The 7,292-nt window shown below is 44.4% G+C and overlaps 1 pseudogene; it reads right to left on the bottom strand.

Annotated features, from left to right (window-relative positions):
- Positions 1-4,943: 4,943 nt before the first annotated feature.
- LOC138462782 (U1 spliceosomal RNA) lies at positions 4,944-5,085 on the bottom strand (annotated as a pseudogene).
- Positions 5,086-7,292: the final 2,207 nt, after the last annotated feature.

Here is a 7,292-nt window from a genome sequence, read left to right on the forward strand (position 1 = left end):
CAAGACAACGAGAAATCGCTAAAGCTGATAATATTTGCAGATTTCACTGTGATACCCAACAATGTGAGAGCCTACAACACCTTCCGACCGAATGGCCAAATCTCGCTGAGCATCGATCAAAATACTTGAAGCCACTCTTCGAAGACTTTAAAATATTGACTCCTGCAATATTGTGGCAAAAAGAATTTAAATCTCAGAGACATAAGGTTCAAATCGCAACTGTAAAGTTTACATTAGCTCTGAAGCTCACATAGATGGAAAACATGATTGTGAGCAGGTCGAGTTAAGTCTGGTGATACCACAACTCCCTTGTATCTCCCCTTATTTCGTTACATTACAGCAATTGAGAGAGAGTATCTAACGAAACCAAGACTATCATTACTAGAATGCATATGTAAACTTCCATGACCCCTGATATCTTATTACTTGTATAGACACTGCTTCCTTTGATATCCCATCATATGGATTTTTTGACAAATTTTGATTTTGATAATTGAAACTGTTCTTTTTTATTTCTATTTTTATTAATCATTGTAGTAAAATAATTATTGAAAGGTTTATGTATTCAAAAATAAAAGACATGTAGAAGCTGGCATGGTTCTAGAGAATGGACAAGTGCAATCAATGCCAGTATGGCACGAAAGGTGGATGTCGATGGTCTTGTGCATAGCATATGCCTGTACGATTACTCTTTTAGTCTTTCTGTTTCTCCTGTTTCACACTCTCTATCATATTGGTCCTGATAAGGCAGATGTCCCTATGGTTCTTCCCACTGTGAGAACTACGTTTGATTCACTTCATGGCCACTACACAAACTTTGCATATATGAAATATAGGCGAAATGTAGACGAAGATAGTGAGGGGATAAATACACATCTAACAATGCAGCACACTTGGGTAATAACATGTGGTATCAGCACATGAAAAAGGTGGGAGAGAGGACATCTAAGGAGAGTTGCTATGTCTGTGCTCTCATACCCTATGCCATGAATACAGTGTGAACTTTCATTTCTACAGAATTCCCAGAACATGATGCCAAGCACCTCGTTCATATTGAAGCATGCATGACCAGAGGACAATCTCAGGGAAGTTGGGCTACTCTGCGATGGAGGTAAAAATGGTAGTTTTCATTCCAGGATGATTGTATCAAGACGTCACAGATGGAAAAACAACCCGGATGGGAGAGCAAGATGATTGAGTACCCTACAGGTGGACAGGAAGAGGTAGTCATGAAAGACATGAAGAGGATGTAATGCCTTGAGATAACAGAAATAGCTGGATCGCCTGGATGTCGGGAGCAAACTCAAGTCTTAGTCTATGGACAAGTGAAATCCAAGAAGAGATGGGAAAGAGTGCTGATGTCCTGTGCAGCTCATCTACTGAAGCCAGAGTATGTGCAAGAGGTACAGAGAGTAAACAATTGGCCTTTGAAGTTGTGGGCTAAGTATGCCAAACTGCTTACATGGGTAGAAGATGAATCATGTCCAACGATTGTGGTTCCATTGGTGAATGTGACATTGTGTTTCTGAAGAGAAGGAAGGAAACATGCGGGAGATAACATAGGCTGCAAAACTACAGTTGACATTACCAGAATGGGTGCAGGACCAGCAGTCCTGATGGATCGATATTGGGCTTGTGGGCCCAGGGCCTACATGAAGCTGCCCAAAGACTGGGGAGGAAGATGTTCCTTGGTGCTCATCCATGTTCCAGCGGTAGTGATTCCTCAGAGTGACTTGAAGATTGGAGAATTTCTGAAAGTATATACCCATTTGCGGAAGGGAAGATTGCTTGAATTTCCCAATCGAAACAGAAGAGAGAATTACTTGTCAGCCAAATCAATAGACGCATATGACGTTATTCCATATGAGCACATGTTCAAGACTGCTTCAATCTTCATGACTATCTTTATGCCTGGCATCCAGACGATGGCTAATGCTAAATGGTTGCTAAATTACCAGATGGGAGCTTTTGCAGACAATCAACACGACCATAAAGGGATTCAATGCTATCAAGGAAGAGCTGAGGGCCATATGACTAATGGCCCTGCAGAAAAGATATGTCCTTGATATGATCACACCGATCGAAGGAGGAGTTTGCGACAAAATTGGGCCATCAAGTTGCACTGCAATGGAGGATCCGAATTAAATATATATTGAATCAACAGCTGAATGAAGTGGAGAGCCCCCCCCACTTCAACCTAAGCAGAGAAAGTCGTACAGACTAATATGATGTTGTAATTATATGAAATTGGTATTCATAATGTTAGTATATAAAAGTATTCAAAAAAGCATCCTATTTATAAGGTAGAAACATGTCATTACCATGATGTAGTAGGGTGGCAAGGCACAGAATGGACAGTAACATTTTTTGTACATAGACAGAAAATCGCCTGGGCTAAATGCCTTTAATGAAAATGCATGTACTGAAAATGTGGCTAAAATGAGCAGAAAGGGTAGAATGAGATCATTTTAAAGTTGAAACATTCAAGGGTGGTAAACTGTCAGAAACATGACGGAAGGGCAGAACCTAGACTTTTAATTAGGCTGTGTCTGAAAACCTTATCTGAAAAATCCAGCTGCACAAATTATAAATTGAACAGAGCACAGAAGAAGAGTCAGGAATGCATGCTAGAGCGTATTTCATTCTGAAGGGTTAGACCAATTAAAAATAATTGCCCAATGAGCTAACGGTTAACGATGAAGTTGTCTAAGACTGTGCAGGAAAAGGTGGGGGCAGATTGCTCCCTCACATTTTGCTATAAAATGAGCTCTGTGTAATGCTGGGGAGGTGGTTGAGTGAGGGAACTTGACTACTGCGGATAGGTGGGCACTGTGTCAGCAGTGGAATGAAATAAACCCTTTTGAACTTATCGAATTGTCCTTATTGAATTGTGTTGGAGTATGTGAATCCTGCCCCCCCAACCTCCTCAAGGTGCAGCTATCTTGTTTTACAGGTACTATAGGGTGTGCTCTGGCCTATGGGCCCGTCAGTGGACTCTACGCCCTCCAGTACAGCACATTCATACCTTCTAACGATGATGAGAATGGGACCTTGACAGAGGCCATAACGCTGCTGATGAACCTGCATACCAAGATGGAAGATGAGACAGAGGACCTAGCAGATGACAGTTGGTTTGCATCTATATTCTCATGGATTCCACAATGGATGGCAATTATCTTCAAGTTTCCTGGAGCCGTATTAGTGATGGTGATGTTTGAACTCTGTGTGATTAGGATAATAATTACACAGTGCAAGAAAACAACAAAGAAAGCAGTAGGGATGAAGATCATGATCGATGTCGAATCAGGGTTTGGACAAAAAGAATTGACTATTGATGATGTCAGAAAATACATAGAGGCCAGCATCGAAGCACCTGAGGGAACAAAGTTCCTGCACCCGAAGAATCACAGGTACGCAGGATGATGGATCTACTGTAATCCAAAATGACAGTGCAGCTACATGACCTAGAGTGTGGATGAACATGTCAAATCAGTCAGATCCCTGAAGGGGGTGATGATGATCTGGACTCCGAAGAAGCACTACTTCAAGAGGCGGTATCAAAATGTGGAAACCGGTGAAGATGTGGTTGATGGCTTGATCAGAGGGCGGAGTGTAGGGGAGCAGCTTCATGCCTTTGCTGGAAGGGGCGCCCCCACCCCACCTGTATGCTGGAAGCCTGAAATTGTGCCATGCTTGATGCCAGCAGTTGTGACCATTCCGTGGTGAATATTTGACGAAAGGTGTCCATTGAGAAAACCCTAATAAATGTATTCCCGAAGAGATGACAATCTAATGGAGGAGCACCCCAAATTAATATGAAAAAGAGTGAAAGAGAAGCTGGTGACATCACGAAGGACGAGTGTGACGCACATGATGCACAGAGAAGACTGGCTGAAGAAAAGAGTGTATGGACCTTATAGAAACTGAGGACGAAGCAAAAAATCAAGTCAACTTTCATATGCAAAGAGAAGATTGCATGTGTGAGAAGCACTGCACAAAATGCAAATCATTCAATCGCAGTACAGATGTTGTAATGCATGTAGATCAAGTAATCTTAGGCGCTGGCTATAAGTCGTGAATAGACTTTAGGCGGAGCTGTCATTTTATAGAACAGGCTTGTCCAACCTTTTTGAATGTGGGGCCGAAGCATTAACATTTTGCCACCCAGTGGGCAGGCGAGCCAAAAGTCAACAACCTCACCCCTTTGACACAATAGCATCACAGGCAGTGATAGCCATGCAGTCCCAAAGATACCTTTTGGTGTCATGGGCAGTGATCAAAGGTTAGTTGCTTGTGATTTCTTTCAGTGTCTATGTGTTAATATTTTTCTGAAATAGTGGGGGCGACCGAGCATAGCGAGGGAGCTACAAGCTTCTAGGGAGGGTTTGGGGGGGTTGCCCCCCCAAGAATTTATTTTCAAATATGGGGTTGAAATGGTGCATTTTACAGCAGAAAAGGTGACCAAAAAGCCATAGGTTTACAATCAGTTCTAAAGGGGAACATGAAAATTCCATGTCACCAACAGCAGAAAAGAACATTTTACAACACAACACATTTTAATGATCAATGTATCCACAGTGTAAGACAGCACTGCCACTGATGTAACACATTGTCATGCTGGTTGTACCCAAAAGATGCCCCTGTAGCAACATGTCTATGCTGGCTGTTCCCAATTTAGGCCAGCGTTGTCCTGTACAAAGCATGATTGATGCTGCCTGAGCATGTGCAGTGTGCCCAATACATATGGCAGCTTATCTCTGTAATACACATTACTTCGGTGGTGATGAAAGAAGCATAATTCAATTCAACAGATAAAATGTGGAAAAGCGATCACCTAAAGGTGAACCTAATTGAAGAAACGCAATGTGAGCACAATCTTAAAGTATGCAAACTAGGAGGCCTAGTGCACACTTTACCTTTTCTTTCACCAATAAATCAGGGGGAGAGCGCAAACACAGAAATAATGCAGTTGTGTATCCCGCATTTGGGAACATAGCAGGGATCAGCAAATCCGATGTGCAATGGGTAAGCCTCACCCTGGGAGATCTGCCCTTGAGATCAGATTCTCCCCTGCCAGCTAATTATGAGTTGCATTCAAGAGGGTAGGGGTTGGGTCAGTTCTGGGAAGCCCCGCTAAGCGAGGGTGAGAAGGCAGGCCCTGACCCAGCCCCAACCCCCACCCCCCGGAAGCTCTGACCATCTGCAGAGCTGCCTGTCCCATGTGTAGGGGGAAGCTCCAGCAGGCAGAGCCCTTTAGAAGAGCAGATTGTAGCACAGTTTCTTTCTCCCATCAGGCCCTGCTCGGCCCGAGATTTGTATAAATAGCAGGATGGCTCGAGCAGGCCTGTTGCAGTCTGCCCACTGGCCTGTAGGCATCACACCGGCCCCTGGCCCTCCTGAGCGGAGCTGCTCAGCGCTGGCCCCATTGACACCATCATAATCATCCTGGACCTCGACGCTCCACCGCCCCTGAATCTCAGAGTTCTGCTCAATGACAATGCTGAAGCTTTGACATCTTTGCCGTAACCATATGCCGTGTTGTGTCAGACGAGCTTGCAAGTATTCCCTTGTCCGGGCCCAGAGGTCACTGAGTCTTACAGTGCCATCCACTTGGCACGGCCTACTGTTCCCAGCGTTTTCTACCCGCAAATCAGCACCACTGCCAAACAGAACTGCATCATTGGGGCCCATTGCTGCTGCTCTCCGACTTGACCCCAACCCAGCGCAAAGGCACCCATGCTTCTGGTCTGATGCTGAAAAGCCTTGCTCTGCTGAGATCCGAAAGACAAGAACTAAGGTATTTTGGGAACATAGTACTATTGTTTTTTGTGTTGCAACTGTATCAGCTCAAACCTCTCCTGAAGGGTATAGGCTGCCCTCAGACTGCGCTACCAAAAGAGTGAAAATAAGTTATACCTGTTGGGCTTGCCTGTTTCACTTTCATGATTGGGATCACTGCTGCATGGGTATTAAGCATGTTATAAATAACCTATCATATCAGATCATATCATAGATCACAGATCAAGATCATAAGCAACTTCCAGAAACCTTGGCAGGTGGTCCACTGAGGCCCATTTGCAGGTTGCAGTGTGTTATTAGGGCACTACTAGGGTAACATATTGTGCTGTACATGTGGTATTCGCCATGCTTTGATACCCCACTGGCCACATCTATAATGTCCAATGTACTTGGTATAATGCATGGACATTTTCATCAATCCACACTGTGCTTAGAGGTAAACGTAACTGAGCTCCCGCTGTTCTTCTTTGTCTTGAGACGAGGAAAAAAAGCACTGCAAAGGTTAAGTTTCTCGGCTGATAAAGGTTCATCTTCGGTGACATTCGCAATTAAAAAGAACGATTTTTGGGGCAGACAGTTTGTGTTGCTGCAACCCCTGCTAAACATATGTCCAGAGACGACAAACCTTGAAAGTAACTCCACACAATGGCCCTCTGAGCAACGGCCCACGGCTAATCAGGGGTTCAGGAATCCACTGTGCTGCCCACGCCAAGAGGAACTCCTGCACAGCACCTGTCCACATAATCCTTCGCCCGGGCCATCACTCTCTTCTCCTCACCTCACCACCTGCTCTCTTCATCTCGGCTCGCCTTTTGCCCCTCGGAGCACCATGCAAGAGAGGAATGGGCATGTCTGGGCCGGAGCCCCTTCCTTTCTTGCATGGTGGGTCCTACTTGCCTGAAATGAGATATTTAAATGCCAAGTAATTGCTACTATATTAATCCCATTGTTCATAGTTTGTGGGAGTACTGGGCAATTGTATGGACCTGTGCTCACTGAAAATGAATGGTATTCCCGAGGTAACCCTCACTATGCCGTGATACAAATTAGTCTCTCCTTCCTCCATCATCATGTCCCAAGATCTTCTTGACAAATGTATTTATTTCTGCAATGTTTGTCGGATATCTCACAAACATTGCATAAATAAACACATTAACGCTTCGTGGCTGAGGACTGTAACTACCTCTGTTGACCCCATGGGGTTACCAGAGGAAGTTACAGTTTTGCGCACAGACACATTTTTAAAAAAAAACTTTTTTTTTTTTTACTCAGAGTTGTCCAACATACGGCCTTGCGGGCCACATAAAATGGCTTGGTGGGCCGCATTGTGGCCCACGGGTCGTATGTTGGACAACCTTGGTATAGAAGCTGGACATCGGTGTCACAGAGTTAGTAAGCTCAGAACCATGGAGAGAAGAGCCGAGAGATGTGTTGCAACACAAATTAGCTGAGATCGTGGAAGAGTCTGGAAGGGCTGTCTGGACTGGTGTCAA

The sequence above is a fragment of the Ambystoma mexicanum genome, chromosome 1p (genome assembly GCF_040938575.1).
Source record: "Ambystoma mexicanum isolate Mex_15411 chromosome 1p, UKY_AmexF1_1, whole genome shotgun sequence".
In the NCBI taxonomy this organism is placed as follows: domain Eukaryota; kingdom Metazoa; phylum Chordata; class Amphibia; order Caudata; family Ambystomatidae; genus Ambystoma; species Ambystoma mexicanum.